The 19,082-nt window shown below is 35.6% G+C and overlaps 1 protein-coding gene and 1 long non-coding RNA gene across 6 annotated transcripts in view; one reads left to right on the forward strand and one right to left on the reverse strand.

Moving 5' to 3' along the window:
• The window catches only part of UBE2E2 (ubiquitin conjugating enzyme E2 E2), a 477,055-nt gene that overhangs the window by 166,574 nt on the left and 291,399 nt on the right, over positions 1–19,082 (reverse strand). The gene's annotated exons all lie outside the window — the stretch shown is intronic.
• Positions 1–19,082, forward strand: part of LOC143657517 (uncharacterized) — an 84,939-nt gene that overhangs the window by 47,353 nt on the left and 18,504 nt on the right. The window contains exon 6 of one of the 5 annotated variants that reach the window (XR_013162881.1): positions 2,779–4,194. The exons of the other annotated variants lie outside the window; for them this stretch is intronic. This is a non-coding gene — a long non-coding RNA (uncharacterized LOC143657517). Of the gene's footprint in view, positions 1–2,778; positions 4,195–19,082 lie in introns of those variants that run through there. 5 annotated transcript variants of the gene reach the window in all.

The following is a 19,082-nucleotide window of genomic DNA, read 5'->3' on the forward strand; positions in this document are numbered from 1 at the left end:
ATAACTAATGAATACTAAATTTAATGTTTTGATAATAACACTGCACATACTGTACTAAGGTAGGATATTTTATAGTCTCTTTGAAAAGGAATAATAAAATGAAAGTTATTTTAATATGTGTAATTACTTCTACATCTATATTGAATTTGCAAATTAAAGCATGTAAAGTAGAAAATAACGCAGGATATTACTTTTTATGATTGAATAAATATTTCTAATGTAAAATAATTAAAACCACATAAGGGCAATATGGGTAAAAATATTTTGAGATGGAAATTTTAAAGAATGATATTTATAACAAAATAATACAAGGCAAATTTTTCTGGGATGTTAAAGAAATAGAGGTAAAGAAGCACATCAAAGAAGCTGAATATCTTGGGTATACAGAAACTATACTGCCCAATTTAGTAGCCACTAGGCACATATGGCAAATTAAAAAAAAAAATTTAGTTCCTTTGTTGCTCTAACCACATTTAAGGGCTTAGTAGATGGCATATTGGACAGGGCAGATATAAAACATTTACATCAGTGGTCTATTTAACAGTATTGCACTAGACAGCAACAGACTAGTTTACTTGCAAAAATAAACACGAAGATTAAAGGAAGCTTTTACCTCCTTTTCTGTAATGTTTAAGAGCATGAAAAGGAAGAGGGCCTGAACAATTCTCACATTAGACAACTGGCCACCAAATAATGGAAAAATTAACAAGGTCCTCAAGGCTATTGCTGTACTCACGTGACAGGGTAGCAGTGGGGCCAGAGGGTAGAAGGACTCCTCTTCAGGGGTACATTTCCTCACTAGGGAAGGGGTCCCCATGTGGGGCCTTCGCACTGGTGGGACCATCCCCATTATGGGGCTGGGGTTCCTGCCAGTGAAAAATGGGAAATTTCATTGTTAGCCAGCTTTGAAACTGTCCCCCTCTGAGATATTTAAAAACACTGCTTACTGGATTTTTTTGTTAATTCAAAGTAGGGTTATATGATATGAACTCAGAACTGATTATTCACAATATGTGACTGAATCTACCTGCCTCTCGGTCCTCAGCGAAAATAACCTGTAGCATTATTGTAACTGTCTTAGACTCTTAGCTCTAGTCCCATATTGAAAAGATTAGACTGAACCATATAATGGTTTTTCCAATCAAGATTAAAAAAAATAAGTTAACTGTTTTTTAATTATCAGTATGGGCAGTCACCACTTCTCATCACCACTACAGAAGAGAGTAAATATAATCAGATATAACAAAAACTTCACAAAGTCCCATCTCTTCTCATTCTCACCCTATCCAAAGGTTTAAAACTAGAGAAAAAAATGAGAAGCAAATGTGTGCATTTCATACATTAACTTCTCATGACCATTCTGTGAGTTGGTACTAACGGTGATGAAATGGTCAAAAGGATTTGTTCAGTGTTTTTCACACATAAATCCATGTAAGCAGTTTGTTTGTAACTAAAATATGGCTAACAATAAAAATCTCCCATGGATCCTTTCATTTACACAATTTCTACTTGTACAAGATGAGCATTTACATTGTTTTAGCTACAATATGCATAATTACAAGTGTATTTCTACTGACATTCTGAAACTTCTTCATAGTGACCCTAAGTTTCTCCAGTTTAAACTCTTTCTGTCAGTATATTTTGGGCAGTTTAGGTTAAGAGACCTAATGCAGTAGAATCCTAAGGATTTTTCTGGATGACCATTGCTTAACACATTACACTTCTAAGGTACATTGCACAAATCAGAAAATGTAAGTTTGTCGTGAACTCTGAGAGGAGAAGGAAACAGAAATTAGTTGTGTACCAAAACTGAAATCATTATTTTTTCTACCAGGTACTGCAGATTCTGATTCTGCTTAATATTTGACTAAGCTCTAGAATTACAGCTTTCCTCTCTAATCTCTTATAATTGTTTCTGCTCTCAAACGGCAGTTTTATAGGTCAGGTTACTGCAAACTGCACTTCACTGTCTACACTGCAATGGGGAAGAGGGATGGAGGAAGGAATCATAAGTAGGAAAAAATACATTCTGAAAAGATTATAAGGCCACGGACCACCCACACAGACTTAAAATCAAAGTTAAATTCTGCTAGATTTCCTGTGGACCCAGAAACACCCTGATATTCAGATAAAAACTTCTACACAATAGGCTTATCCATTAAGAAAAAAACTGCCTTAGGTTAAAAGAGACAGCAATGTCTAAATATATATATATATATATATATATATATATATATATATATATACTCTGTTCCAAATTCTAAGATAAAACTATTTTTCATAAAACTGGTATTTCCTTAAGAATAGCAGATGATGCCTCCCATAGTTGCACAAGTTTCCTCTTACCAAAGATATCTGGGGGAAGAAGACTGATTTTTTGCTTCTCCTCACATTCAATTGCAAGGCTGTTTTGGCCTGGAGAAAGGAATGCCTTTGTGTAATTCAGACTCTCATGCTTCTAATTAAGACCTAGTCAAAAATGGGCCACTGCTGTATTAAATAGCCCTATTCAGGAGTGGCCCTACAGGATGGTGGCAAAGGAAGTCTGGCTAGTGGGAACAGCTGGAGCAGCATACTTGGTTATCCAATTCCAATGAGGGAAAAACAACCTGAGCTACAGATACACCCTGACTTCAGGCGGTGATAAAAGGCTTGCTTGGCTGTTTGATCTGGGGTCTAGAGAGAACAAGAGAGGAAGATGAGGTGATAAGTCTGGGGAAGATGGAATGGGCACAAATCACGTGTACCTTTGTGTCTCTTGTTAATAATGTCCACCAGAAACCATCTGCCAAAATGGAGGGGCTCAACAATGAAGTGAATAGAATGACTCAACCTTCGGTTACCAGCAAGCCTTCCAATTTCACCATTGGCACTGGCAGAGTGGGTCCATGAATAGAGTGGCCAAGATGTTCCCTCTCATCTATGCTATTACAGCTATTGCTGCTGTTAAATGCCCAACCAGCCAGCAACAGATACGCTGATGGCAAATGCTCGGTATGGCACAATTACTTAAGGAGACCAGTCAATTACTTGATGTAAGGTTAACCAAATGGAAGGGAACAGTGATCTGTCTTTACCAGAATTAACACCTACTTTAGACATGGGTTTGATTCCCAGTTCCAAATACCTTTGCTACCACCACCATTTCATGGCTTACACAATAACTGATCTATCAACATGGTATCCCACCCAAAACTGTCTCAGGCCAAAGGACCCATTTTATACCAATTTATAAAAAAGGACATGTTGTAATGGGCACACAAGTTTAAAACGCATTGGTCTTACCGTGAACTCTAACACAAAGAAACAGCTGGCCTAATAGTAGGTAGAGTGGCCTGTTAAAGTGTCAGTTAAAGATACATACTGAAGACAACCTATTGTGGATTTGGATCACTGCCCTCCAGGATGTGGTATATATACTGAAGCAATGGTTAATAACATTGTGCTGTGCTATCAATAGTTAGAATACTTAGGCTTGAGAACCAAAGGATGAAAGTAAAATTGCCACTCTCATCATCACTCTTATTCACCACTTGCAGAATTTGTCTTTCCTATCCTTATAACTTTAGTCTTTGCCAAGTTAGAAGTCATGGTTCAGGGTGAGAATGAGAGGTGATTAATTTTCTCCAGGTGACACAAAAGAGTTCCAATAAACTTGGAGTTCTGCCTACCAGTTGATCACTGAGGCCTCCACATGCCAGTGTACCAGTAGGGAAAAAAAATTCCAACTTACTGTTGGGATCATTCAATTCTGATTACCAGAAGAAGCAAAGATTGTAGTACCTAATCAGGGAGGGAGGAACAAATCCAGAACTCAGGGGATTCACTGTGTTATCTCTTGGTACTCCATAGCCACTGGTAACAGTAAATGGGAAATTCTGCTACTATGGCCCAACAAGAGCAGGCAACTAAGAGCTCAGGTACCTGTCTGGGTCACCCCAGCAAGCAAGCAATCCTAATCAGGCAAAAACCAAACAAAGAAACAAACAAAAAAAACCCTAGTTACTGGTGAAGAAAACCTAAGGAGGTAGAAGGAGATGATGAGTATCACAGTTTCAAGGTCAGCTGCAGCAGTAGGGACTGTAGCTTGTTTCACTAACTCTCTTGCCTTAAGCCTTTCATAGATTATGAAAGGGCTCCACTTCTTAGTTACTAATTGTGCTGATCTTAGGGAGGGCCTATACTGCAGTGTGGAAGATAAATATAATGTAAGGCATGAGTGGTTCTGAGTGGTAAAAGGGATATATTGTACTGGATACCTTTTACATACCACTTTAGATTCTCTCAGCCTCACCTGTGTTTTAGTCCAGCTATTTCACCAGCACAAACTTCAAACAGGTATAATCTGACAGCACTTCACCTCATGCTTGATGGAGGCAGCTCTTATTTCCTACTCCATGACATCTGCACTGACATTGCTTTGGATTCCCACTTGTACAGAGTACTCCATCAGCTACCTGGAGGTGAGGAGGAGTTAATGTTCTATAGGGTGAACTTTTAACCCATACTAGTGGAAAATTCATGCCTTCCCCCACTCAACAGTCTTAAATCATAGTTCATATGGTTTTTTAGGGTATGATCCTGTAGGATTAAGTAGTGACAGACAGCTATCTTTGCACTGGCTCTCCCTCCTTCCAAACTACATTCTTCATGTCTCTCACTCTACTTCTTGGGAACTGTATTTCTAAAAAATAAATAAATAAAATAACAGCACATAACCCTGTACTTCAGGCTTTTCTTTCTGGAAAACCTAACCTGTTGGGGTTCAAATTATGTACCCTACAAAAGACATGTTTAAATCTTAATTTATGCTCCTGTGCTGTATGCTGGTCTGAAAGGAAGCCCCCTAGAAAAGCCATGTTTTAATCAAAATTCCATTTCATAAAGGTAGAATAATCCCCATTCAATACTCTATGTTTGAAACTAATCAGATCATCTCCCTGGATGATGTGATTTAGTCAAGAGAGGTTGTTAAACTGAATTAGGTGATGACATGTCTCCACCCATTTGGGTGGGTCTTGACTGGTTTACTGGAGTCCTATTAAAGAGGAAACACTTTGGAGAATAAGAGGTTCAGAGAGAGCAGAGCAGAGCAGAATGACATAGCCACGAGAAGCAGAGCTCACCAGCCAGCAACCTTTGGAGATGAAGAAGAAAAATGTCTCCCAGGGAGCTTCATGAAACAGGAAGCCAGGAGAAGAAGCTAGCAGATGATGCCGTGTTTGCCATGTGCCCTTCCAGATGAGAGAGGAACCCTGACTGTGTTCACCTCGTGCCTTTCCAGATGAGAGAGAAACCTTGAACTTCACTGGCCTTCTTGAACCAAGGTATCTTTCCCTGGATACCTTTAATTGGACATTTCTATAGATTTGCTTTAATTGGACATTTTCTTGGCCTTAGAACTGTAAACTAGCAACTTATTAAATTCCCCTATATAAAAGCCATTCTGATTCTGGTATTTTGCATTCCGGCAGCTAGCAAACTAGAACAGGCTGTGATCCATTTGTAAACAATTAATTAGTTAAGGTGTGTTCAAGTTGATTCAGGGTGGGCCTCAATCCATATGACTGGAGGCCTTATAAAGAGAGGAAATTTGGACATAATTAGAGTAAGTAGAAGCCAGAAGTCAGAATAAGAAAAAGCCAGGGAGGAGAGAGAGAGTACCATGTGACAGAAGACTGTCATCACCAGACTGCTGAGTCCAGCAGAAAGCATGACTTTACTTAAATCTTGATTCTGGACTTCTAATCTTCAAACTGCAAACCAATAAATTCTTGCTGTTTAAGCCAATTCACTGTGTAGTATTTATCATAGAAGCTCTGGCAAGCTAAGACATAAGCTAGCACAGATTTGGGTTTGTGGTTTTTTTTAACATTATCAAAGAAGTCATTCAGAGGTGATAAGTGAAACCATAGGCAGAGAAGAGATTAATAGGAGAGGGAGACAGTGAGAAGAGCATAGGTTCTAGGATTTGGCTCATTAATGGTTATGAGGAGGACAATGGTCAGATAAGAAGACTGCAGAGTGACCAGAGATGTGGGTGGAAAATTGGAAACTATCATTGCCATTGTGAGGGAGTTTAGTAGGCCACACAGACGATAAGTCTCTAATGAGGTATTGTTTGTCAAATACTAAACATGATTAGATTCTGACTGCTATTCATATCTGATGTATTATTATATGCAAATAAATGTGTGATGGAGAAAGTTTTGTCAAACCACATTCCTCTGAGGGGGAACCTCAAGCAGAACTATAGAAGAATGGAGGAATCAGTAACCAGAGCTAAAATCTTTAGCTCAGAATGTTGCCTTAAGTGTTGTATAAGTAAACAAATGCCTTTAAAAAATAATAGCATATATATATATAAAAAAAAAGAAAAAAAAAACAAAATAGAAAAGATTAAAAAAATAACAGCATAAAGCTATTGTTGAATATGCCATACTTTGCCTCTCTGGAAAGCAGACTGGTGGCTGATATAGAGTAAGAGAAAATGATGTTGTTTACTAATTTATTCATTTACAAAATTCTACATTTAAGATTTCCTATAGATTAAAAAAAGCATAGACATAAAAAAAGGGAAAGGGCTCATAAAACAAGCATTTATATATAATGAGGTATAGAAAAAATCACATAAGCTGAGCACCCTGAGTGAGATACTTTAGACTATTTAAAAGTACATACCATAGCAAGATTTTTTTCCTTACACATAAGAGGGCATGAGTTCATAAAAACGCTTTATTTATCTTTATGAGCACTTAGGATTAGAAGTCAAATCTTTCTCAATACTAAAACTTTACCAAAAGGACCTAATATTTTTAAATTTATAAATATTTTGGTATTGTTCTCTAGTTCAAAAAAAATCAGTTCTGCCTGGTTTTTACCCTGATTTTCTGTTTCAGTCAACAGTTCTGTTACTATTGTTATTAATGTTTAATGTATGCAATAATGCTCCAGGTCTTTATTAAAGTACATATTTGCAGTTTTATTTCAGGCAGGTTTTATTTTCATAGCATGCATTATGTAGGGCACATTTATGTGTATAGTTATAAATAAAGTCAGGGAGCTAAACTCTAAATTTATAACTAACAATATGAACACTGGGGAACTTCCATTTAAACCATACAACAGTGTTTTATAACAACACTCAAGGTATTTAAATAAACATGAAATGTTCTAGAGCATAAGTGTCACAGAAATGGGAATGTAAGTGTTTCAAAGGACCCAAGTAGAGAGTTTTACTTTCTGTCATTGCTTTTGCTAATTAAAAAACAAGATGTATTTAAAATCTTTAGCTCAGAATGTTGCCTCAAGTGTTGTATAACTAAACAAATGCCTTTAAAAAATAATAGTATATATACAAAAAAAGATTTAAAAAAAACAAAGTAAAAAAGATTTAAAAAAATAATAGTACAAAGCTATTGTTGAATATGCCATACTTAAAAATAAGAATCAATGGTGCCTATCAGCAATGCTGGGGGCCAATCTGTCAGCTCCTCTAATGAAGTCCATGCTCCTTTGCAAAATACACAATAATTTGCCACAGAGGTGGGTGCATAATCTCCACATGCCAAGCTTTCCTTCCCCACTTTTCTGTTCCATGCTCAAATATAGAGATGGCATTCCAACAGTTCTAATTCACTGATAGGCATAATGGCTGCCTGCCAACACCAGAGTGGATATTAATTTTCATTTGATGGTTCACAATTCCCAACCAACACAACACCAGGTCAAATGAGTTGACTGGTTATTTATTTATTTATTTTGCATGGGCAGGCACAGGGAATCAAACCCAGGTCTTTGGCATGGCAGGCGAGAACTCTCCCTGCTGAGCCACCATGGCCCGCCCAGTTCAGTGGTTTTAAAGCCGGTTTTAAAATCCCACCACTTTTATATTAGTGCTCAGTATCCAAATAGTTCATTCTCTCTTTAGAATTCTATCAGCTAGCAAGAGGTTTTTAAAATAACCTCTAGGCATTTCAAATTTCCTGTGCTTGTTTCAGCAGACTGCTGACCTGCCTGACAACAAGCAGGTTTCTCAGGATTTAAATAGCCAGCTACACTGTTGAGAGTCAACAACAGTCAGTTCTAGGAAGAGCAAAAAAGGAACCAGCGTGGATGAAATTGCAGGAAATCCCTTCAGGACATTAAGAAAGAAATCCAAATCAAATAACTCAGATTTAAACTCTGAAAACTGTTCTCCTAAAAAGTAAAAATTTTATATAGTTGATAAAAATCAACTTAACTAGACTGAAACATTTAGAGTGATCTTACTTTACACTTTATCTCATCTAATCTAACAGCTCTATATTTCAAAGCTCAGACAAATCATGATCTGTGACCATCTCCTTTCTATTGAAAACACAATTTTCTCTTTCAATGCTAAAAGATTTCTGTTCATACAGTATGAACCTGGGTCTGTTTAGACTTTGAGGTAGAAATGTTAACTGGAACACAATACAGGTTTTATTTTATATTTTATTATTTATAAGAAAGGTAAGATTGTTTATAATTAATAAATATATCTTCTCTGGCTCTACTGGTGGCTCATTCAAATAAACCATTGAGACCAAGTGGTCTTCATGGCCTTGAAAGCTTAAACTCTGCAGTTAAAGCACAAATTAGGCTTATCACTAAGAGAGTTATGGTAACTTTAATTACACATTTGGCTTGGGGGACAGAGCGGGAAATACAATGTATTTTGTCCAAAGGTGTTAATCTAACACACATTAAAAGTGTATATTTCCCTTTCCAAAGCTTTGTCAGATGACAGGGATTCCAAACTGCTTGAGAGTGGAGGTGGAGACAGCTGCTAGGTAGGCTAAAAAAGGCTCATTTTAGAAGTGTATATAACTCATTCCAGAAATCCCAAGATCCCCTCTCATAATCTTCTGGGGTCTTAAAGGCTTTGGGCAGATAGCCAGAAGCAGGGCTCACTTGAAACTCTAATTCCACTTCCCAGGTCTGCCTTAATCCAAACATTTATCCATGAGAATTCCTAGCACAATGCTAGTTCAGGGGAAGGGTCTTTCTAAGTTTGCCAGCCTCTCCTGGCACAGTTGCAATGTACTCTTTAGTTTTTGTACTGTATTTTAGTTTGTAAATGCTGCTAGAATGCAACTATACCAGAAATGGAACAGCTGTTAAAAAGAGAATTTAGTAAGTTACAAGTTTACAGTTCTAAGGTCATAAAAATGTCCAAACTAAGGCATCCAAACAAAGATACCTTGACTCAAGAAAGGCTGATGTCTGTCACTTGGAAAGGCATGTGGTTGGCAACTGCTGGTCCTTGTTCCTGGTTCCACTGCTTCCAGCTTCTGATGCCAGCGGTTTCCTCTCTAAATGTCTGTAAGCATTCACTTAGCTCTTCCAGGACACAAATCTGGGTTCTGGCTTGCTTAGGATCTCATGGGAAGAGCACATGGTGATGTTTGCTGTGCTCTGTATCTCTAAATGTCCCTGTCTAGGCATCTATCTGCTCTCTCTGTTGACACTCAAACCATCTCCAAATGTCTGCCTCTCTGTTGGCTCTTAGGCAACTGTCTTCTCCAAAATGTTTCCCCTTTTAAAAGACTGCAGTAAACCAATAAAGATCCACCTTGAATGGGCAGAGTTGCATCTCCATCTAATTAAAAGGCCACTCCCACAACTGGGCATGCCACATCTCCATGGAAGTAACCTAATCAAAAGGTCACACCCACAACTGAGTGGGTCAATCTCCACGGAAACAACCTAATCAAAGGTTTCCATCCTACAATAATGAATCAGGATTAAAAGACATGGCTTTTCTGGGGTACACAACACTTTAAACCAACACATCCTGGCATCTGCCAAAGTAACAATAAGCGACTCAGTCATATGGCTTCCTTCTACAGGAAAAATCTACATGAAGCAAGGCACAGAGTTTCATGTTACCCAGAAAATCATGCTATATAACAGGTTTTTGTTTTGTATTTAAATAATAGTTGAAAAGCCAAACATGATAAATTCAATGACAAGAAATAGAAAATACTTCATTTGATCAACCTATTTATATTACTGAGTTCCTATTTCAAATCTTGTACTATACTCAGATTTCCTTCCTGATGGAAATAACCTAATAATTACGTGTGAGCAAATTCAATAATATCCATGCCTTGTTTAAAATGGAGACAATAATAATTAGACATCATTTGGTATGTTGAACATTCAGAAACACTTCCAAAAAAGCTATAAACCTTACAAGAATACTGAGTTATGATTATTAAAAAATTTGTAGGTATGGCAGTAAATATGATTTTCATAAACCAATAGTCATTCTGTTTTTTTTAAGGTTTCAATCTGAGTACAGATAGTTAAAACCAAATATTTCAATTTACAAACTATGGTAAAATTTCTCTCTGCCATTTACACGTAGGATGGGTCACATGCAACAGTACCTAATCTACTAAATATTTCAAGAATATATAAGCTCCTAATGCATAAAACATAATGAATATGAAAATTTTAAATATTTTAAATATTACTAATGTAAACAGTACATGACTAAAAGCTGAATGGCTGGCTGCTTGTCACCAACTGCCTTTCACTATGTTGCAACATTTACTTAGTACAAACAAAAAAAACCTCAAAATTTGTACAACTAGTAAATGTGTCTGACACATATTTTGAAAATATTTGTCCTTTTTAAACTTATAAAACTTAGATTCAAGGAATTTGTAACAACAGTAAAAAGAAAGAAACGTGTTATTTAATTTTGAGGTTTACTTCTATGAATCTTCCATCGAATCTAGAAAAACAGGTTTCTCAATGTCTATAGAATAAAGCCCATGTTTTAGTTCTGGTACCCTAAGTCCTTCACAATTTAGGCTCCTTCTCTTTACCTTCATTTATTATTGGGGCTTCAGCACAAGAAAGCATATTTTTTTTAAAACAAACGAATTCCTGAATTTCCCAAACTATGCATCTATTTGTTCTTTTTCTCAAGCCTGCCTGGAACACCTTTCTTTCTTCTCTCCACTCAAGTCCTACCTGAATCAATTAAAAATACTTTAAGGGAACCTATACATGTTCATGTATGTGCTCCCATAATCACAGCTCATTAATCAGGCATAAAATGATGCTCTTCAAATGTCTGTTTTATTAAACTGACTCTACAGCCAATTTAAGACTCCATAACATTGTGTACCCTACTGGATCACTTTCAGCAACTGATCTTTGGAACCACCGTGCTCTCACATTGTATCTACTGCCCATAGCATCTCTATAATGAGTTTTTCTTATATTGAGCAAGTAGGTGGTCAACTGTTCTAGTATGCAGGGCACAATGTGGCCAAGACGCAGAGATACATGACCACCTCTTGTGTGGGAAAATAAAACACATTGTCTGTGATACAAAGAAAATCAAGATCAGTATCACTACAGAAGAACCAATAGGGTTCTGGAAATGCAAAAGAGGAAGATGGTGTGCATGTATAAGGGAAACAAGCAAGACATATAGAGTCAGTGATGTTCAGTTCTGTCCTTAGAAGGAAGCTGTTCATGGTGAATGAATGCCTCAGGGATTTCTTTCCTTTTTTTAATTCCTATAGCACTTATGGTTTATACTACTCCTTTTATCCTAAATGATGATGATTAGAAAGACTGATTTCATTTCCTGAGGACTAACTATATGCCAGGGACTTTTAAATTACCATATTACATGTACTGATCTATTTAACTCTCACAACAACTATTAAAATAGTCCCATTTTACAGATTAGCAAACTGTGGCACAGAGATGAACCATTTTAGAAAAATCACACAGGTGGTTAAGTGATTGACCTATGGATCATTATGCAAGGAATAATCAAAAGAGTCAATTTTAGGTAGATAGTCAAAAAAGGATGCGTGGCCTAGTAGGTAACATATGAGATGAGACCTGAAAAAAGAGAAACAGCCAAATATTTAAGGAAGAGTGATCCAGGCCAAGAAAACAGAAAGAAGAAAGGCGCTGTGAAGGGAGAAAGCCTGGTGTTTGAGAATTGGAAAGGCCACTGTGACCAAAGCCAGGTGAAAGAAAGGAAGAGCATCAGAAGATAAGGCTGCAGATCTAGGTGGAAGCCTCCTTGTGGGACTGGGTGATAAGTATGGGTTTTATTCTATGTTCACCTTTAACTGTTTCCATAAGAGAAATCATCTCTTACGTTTTCTTTTATCTCTTGTAGCATCTAGCCCAGAGTATCATGTAACATACTTTTTGAAGCCCTTGCTAACTGAGATAAAGGACAGGGTGGGTGTCAGTGTGGGTAGTGATGGTTAGAGAAGGTTTATTGCAGGAGATGAAATTGGAGAGAGAGGGGAACATTCCAAACTTGTGGTATGCTGGTTTCATAGGTGTAGAGGGGAAGTAAAAAGTTCTAATAACACCATCAAAACATACAGGGAAATAAGATTTTGTTTTGAGGAAGGAGGGTAGAATTTTTTAAAGAAAATGTTTCAAAAAATAGGACTTATATCCAGATTTCCTTTAAAAGGAAAAAAAATCCTAAATTCTTTTCCAAAACAGAGTACTCTAGTTTTTAGGGGAATGCAATAGATACTACAATATATGAATTCTTAAGAAAACAGAACTAAAAAATGCCAAGTGAAAGAATAGTACTTAATGACAATAATGTGATCCAGTGAGGGGAAGAAATACCATATAACAGTAGAATGAACAGGGCACTGGAATCAGAGAATCCACAGTGAGAATCCCAGGTTAGCCATGTATGAGACATGTGAGTCAGGCCTCAAATCACCTAATTTAGTTATCTCCAAACTTTTTATTCCGTAAAACAGAGTTAATATCTACCTAGCAGGTTACTGTGAGCATTGTGTGAGGTGTCCTGGGAAGTATTAGACACATGGTTGATTCTACCAATACCTTCCCATCCCATCACCTTCTCCTGCCACCATGACTATTATTATCAATTTAAAAATCCAAAATTTAAAATTAATAATAATAGTGTTTGAAACTGTAGGTGGGTATAAATTACAGAGTGGCCAGATTTGGTTTAAAAAGCAATCTGGCTTACATATAAGAAATAATAACATTTTAAATTCCAGCCACCACAAAAACAACAAGGAATATTTACAGGAGTTTTGGGAAAATAATGAAAATAGCTATGAAACTAAGACTGCTTTCAAAAGATACTGAAATATATAGTTCTACTGTACATTAATTTGGCAATACTGGATATGCAAATGTAAGATAATTTACATAATAGGTCTTTTAACAAACATTTTGTGTGCAAATGCTTGATTTTCAAATAAATGAAAATAATTATTCGCTTCAGATAAGAGAGAGGGAAAAAAGAGAGTTAATAGCTTTATAGAGGGACAATTTCCTTTTCTTTGGTTTCTTTTTCATCACATATCAATTACTACAACTTGTTTAAACACATACACACACAAATCAATATACCAATGTTTCTGGAATTCAGCTGTACATACACATGCCTTTCAATTTTTAAGTAATTGCCTAACCTGCATATGTTTATGTATTTGGAGAGAAGCAAAATTATAAAAGACATATATGCATATTAAAATGAAATTTTAGAACTATAAAAAATGGGGGTTAGAGGAGACTTACACAATATTGTACAGACTCCTTCAGGATACATGTGGGATGAACATTTTTTTGTACTAAAGAGTTTCTAACTTTAGATTTTGGCTAGCTTAATAGAGCTGATACACAATTGTGTCATTTGGGGATGAAACTTCATTCTTTTCAGAATTCTAGGTTGACCCTGAGATTTTACTTATCATTAAACTTGAGACAAACCATAATTGCAAATCATATTATTCGGTACTTAAGTAAAATTTTTGAATGTACCTTTTTAACATAGCTTCTAGGCTAAATTTTAAGCACTAACTTAAAGTAGATTATTGTTAACATGTTGGAAGAAAACTGTACAATGATAAAGTTTTAATAAAAATAAGGAGAACACCCACTGTTCATACACTATAGGTAAGTGTATTAGCTGGTCCCAAAAGCATTAACTTCTACTCAGACAGCAGTAATTGGTATTGTGGCCAATTTATGAGCTTCAGACAATGCATATGAGCTACAGAATATTGGAAAACTTTGTATGTTCAAGGAAAAGTGGTTTTCACTATTATTAGAAACAATTACATATGATACTGAATATTTACCTTAAATACAAATGAAAAAAAATGAAAGCTGTTTTTCCCCTTACAAATAAGGTAGCCTAAAAAATTTGCAATTTGTAGTCTATGTGTATTCTTTCCCATATTTGACATCTTGGGAATAAATAAGACATGATGTGCTTCTATTAATTGGTTTTTCTCTAGGGATGTAAAATTATGAAAGGAGACCACTGATGGGCCAGATTTTTCATTTACGCACATGCTATTAACTCTGTCTTTCCCTTGAGCTGAATAGATAGCTTGGGAGTATTAAAACAAACCCATATCTCGGCTCAATGTCAAAAAAAAATCAACAAAAAAGGCCTTAAAGACAAGTCATTTTAAAAAATTCTTTAATACAGCACAGTCACTTCAACATTCAGATACTGCATATTCTAATTAATTATAGTCAATAAGATTCGTCAGCCCAAACAAGTCTGCATCAATTTATTTTTGAAAAAGAGAAAGAAACTGGTGCAGAGCATTCATCTGCATTAAAACACTTTATTAATTCCTATAAAAACTCTGTCAGAATTTTTGCCTGCCATGGGAGACCTGGGTTCAATTCCTGGCCCATGCCCTTCCCAAAACAAACAAACAAACAAAACAAAAATTTGACAAACAGTGCTGTAATAAGGGGATACTCACATGGAAAAAGAATGAAATGTGACCCCTACCATACTGCATACAAAGAAAAAAAACCAAAATCAAAAAAACTATCAGCATTTATGAGTGCCACTCACAAAACAGGACTCCAGCCTCACATAGGATAGGGTTTAATCAGCTAACAGTTTTTGTTTTCAAATATAAACAGTTTTGATGATACTTATTGCCATGAATCTATCTGGCTCTTCATAGGGAGTAAACCGATAATATAGCAATTCAGTTGAGGGGAAAGTACACTCATGAGAACAAGACTCTGGTACACTGCAATATTCCAAATATAAGGACCACTACCTAGCACGTAGGAACTGGCACTCAATAACTATTTGTTGAATGAACATGTGGGGTACAACTCTTCACCAAAAAATTCACATTCATTTTTTGCTACCCTTAATATCTTATTACATATATGAATAAAGTACCTGTTAAAAGCATCAAAAGTAAAAAATTTAGTGTTTAATATTTTTGGTGGCAGTATAATCAAGAATCTTCTTATCCTGGTATCAAACACTGACTAATTTTTATTCAACCACACAAAGTCTATTAATTTCATTACCATCTGAATAGAAATTTGTATTATTGTTTCTGAAAATGGATCTCTATATAAATATATTTCTATAATGCCAAGTTGAAGGAAGAACTTTACAAAGTAAATTAACTTTAAGATGAAATATTCAAAATTGAGAAAACTACTACTAAATTGGGCCAGAGTAACAATAAACATAATTCTCAAGTAATAAAGTTGTCAGAGAATAGAAAATAAAGACAAGAGAAATATCAGGGCTGCAGAGAGACTTATAGTAGTAACTGTCAACCAAAACCAGATAATTGTTATGTTGATATATTCACTTATATAATAATAAAAATCTCTAGATACTTAAAAAATCATCTCACCTAAGGCAAAAAAATCCACTTAAAGTCTAATATAATAATTAATTTTAGAAATTTGTTTCTAAATGCTGTTACTATTTGTTACAATTTTGAGAATTTCTTTCTACTTTTTTTTTTGGCCTATTAAAACATGAAGAGTATTTATACAAATAAATAGTAATGTGCATTTTATAGCACCTTTCAGCCCACACTCTGAAAGCATTAATTAATTAGTTAATTAAGAAGGAACTATTTATTTTAAACTAGGGCAATTAGGTTTAAGATTATCTACATGTATCATTTTAGAATCTGACACTGCTTGTAATCCAATTACTATATTTAAACAAAACAGGGGATACTCAGAACTTACTCAAAAGCTAATTTCTGGATATAGGTACATTTATGAAAATGTTTTGAACTGAAAGTTGTACATTACTGTGATCATGATTAGTACGGTTTACCTTCATGCTTTTCAGTTAAATCATTAGCCTTAAAGATGGTTTTACATAATTAGTTGTTTTATATGTGTTATGAAAGCTTATTCAGTAACTACATACTGTAATCTTTTGACCACTATTTATCAACTTGCAGTACAGTACGTAGATCAACTTGGTAACATTATTCGTGAAAATACTTTGAATTAGTTTCAATTTCTAAATATTGAGGCTCTACTCTATTTTCACTAAGTATCATACAATTGCATTTCTGCAAATGGTATCACTTCTGATGATGAAAATGACTAAATTCAGGCCTCTGACTATAACTTGCTGGACTTAATTACACAAAAGGATACTATCTGAGAACAGGGATATTGTCTATATACAGTGGTTAATGCAAATTAAGTGGTTTTTAGAAGCTAAAAATCTGCCTTTATCATTACCATAAGGCCCTATTTTGCATTTCTTAAGAGACAATCCAACAACATGTCAGAAGTGAGATATAAGTAAATTCCATTATGCAACTTATAAGGTAGGTGTAATAAAATATAAAAGGATATCTAAGGAAAGGATAAGAAAATAAATAGCTGATATAAACCCCCAACTCAGAGGCAAGAGAGAATTCTAATGATTAAAATCTATCCATAGTAACTCTAGTGTACTGTATCCATGTCATCTCCCAAAAGCAACAAAAACTGGAGTTCATATCTCTTAAGAAAAGGGACAATCTTAGGAAAATAACATGAAAAAGTATAATTTATCTATTCAGCTAAGTTTTCTAATACCTGGCACATATTAAGCTTCCAAACAAAATTTGCTGAATTCTTTTTATCAAGTATCATATACTGTGATCTGTACTTTGACTATTGAACCATAAAAATCCATCTTTCCCTATAAAAGACTCAACTTACATACCACAACAAAGCATGAATCTTCAGTGCAGAGCTATGCTTTTCAAATGATGCTCCTGGGAGTTATTTAAAAGCTTCTCCCTTGCCCCCTCCCCTCATCTTTACTTAGAGGAGGAGGGACTCTGTAGTGAGGAGGGTTCAGCTTTCTATTCCTGCTCCTTTCACAAGTTCTGGGATTTGGGATCAAATATTGTTTAAACAAATGGTTCCACAGTAAACAAAAAAAAGTTTAAATAATGAAAAATTTGATCATTTCTCCCTTTCTCCTGACTTTCCCTGATCCACTGCCCCTTACACACTTATATCCTTTAATCTTCAGTTACCTGACAGCAACACAGTTGAGTAAAAGAACGACTGGAAATGGGAGATGGAAAAGAGGTGAGGAAAGGAAAGGAGGTTATGACACTGCTGTGAAGCTCATATTAAACATTATGGTCTATCAAAGTTGAACATGCACGGACCTTTAAATGCTTGAGCAGATTAAGAGGTATGACCGTAAGTGAACAAAATTGGTTTTCAAGAACCATATGCAAATATTAGTGTTCCTTGAATACTGCTGCCATAAACACCACTGTGCAAATGTCCATTCCTGTCCCTGCTTTCAGTTCTTTCAAGTTATATACCTAAAAAATGAGGTTGCAGGATCATATGACAACCCTATACCTAGTCTCCTATGGAACCACTACATTGCCCTCCAGAGAGGCTGCTCTCCAGAGGGGCTGCACCATTCTAATTTCCCTATCAACAGTGAATAGGTACATTTCTCTCTTCACATCGTCTCCAGCACTTGTTTCTTTTTGTCTGTTTTTAAACAGTTTTATTCATACTGTGTAAATCCATAAGTAAACAAGAAATGGTTCCCAGAATAGTGTCTTGATGAAAATTCCCTGCAAAGATTTCAAAGAAATTTTGTTAAGCATAGTTTAGCAGTATTGTGCTGGCCATCTGATTAAATACATTAGTGGAAACCTAGGAGGTTCAAGGACTTCTGAGACAGGTCTCTGTTTGAATTTTAGCTTAGTTCTTCAACAGGGGCATGACCCTTGATGAATAAATTAACATCTCTGTACCTTATTTTCTCATCTACAAAACAGGACACTTATCTTACAAGGCTGTTGTTCATGCTATAAATAATGTATATACAGTATCAAGTAAAGTGCATGTGGTAGGGTCTTAGTAAAGGGTAACAAAATTAAAATTAATTGGTTAACTGCTTCTTCAATAAACAATAAGAGAAGAAACGACAGTCGCAAACTATGGAAGTTACCACAACTTCAGTAAACATAAAAAACAATAACATAGTGATTCAGAATCTGAAGCAATGCAATCCCCAAAATCTGAGAAGTTTTAAATGGAATATTCTAGATACACAGTTTAGCTGAGAAGCGAGAAAATTGGTTGGTGGCAACCATTCTCTTAGCCCACTGCTTCTCTGGCCCTAGCCCAGAGAAACCTTTAGGCCAGCCTCTTTCAACAGCCCCAAATGGACCTTCATCATCTTAAATACAACAAATTCTCAACAAACAGACAAACTTTTCTTTTTCTTGTTCTTTCAATGGTAGTTTCATTCTTTGAGTAATTTAGGCTCAAAATCTCGAAACTGTTTTTAACACCAAAGCTTACCAATGTTTCCTTTGTCATGCCTTTTCTTTTTCCTACTCTCTAATTTCCAATTCCCCGTAAAGCTAGGACACAATTTTCCTAAGAGACAACTTTCTTCATCTTACTCCACTGCTGTAAAGCCCTCTTTCACTCTTTAAAATATTCTGAAGTTTCTCAAAGTGAGGTCTGTAGGCTACTTGCAGGAGAACCTGATTCTTAAGTACACATAAGCTTGTGAACTACTAACTATAGAATGAAGAAAACACCACTACCACACGAATAACAGACAACATAATTAGTGCTTAATATAAGCCCGGCACTATTCTGAGACCTTTACACAGATGAACCCATTTAATCTTTTAACAACACTATGTAATTTTTATTAGTATCCCCACTTGACACATAAGGAATAAGGCATAGAGAGGTTAAGTAACTTCCTCTAGGTCAGGTAGCTA

The sequence above is a fragment of the Tamandua tetradactyla genome, chromosome 15 (genome assembly GCF_023851605.1).
Source record: "Tamandua tetradactyla isolate mTamTet1 chromosome 15, mTamTet1.pri, whole genome shotgun sequence".
Classification (NCBI taxonomy): Eukaryota; Metazoa; Chordata; class Mammalia; order Pilosa; family Myrmecophagidae; genus Tamandua; species Tamandua tetradactyla.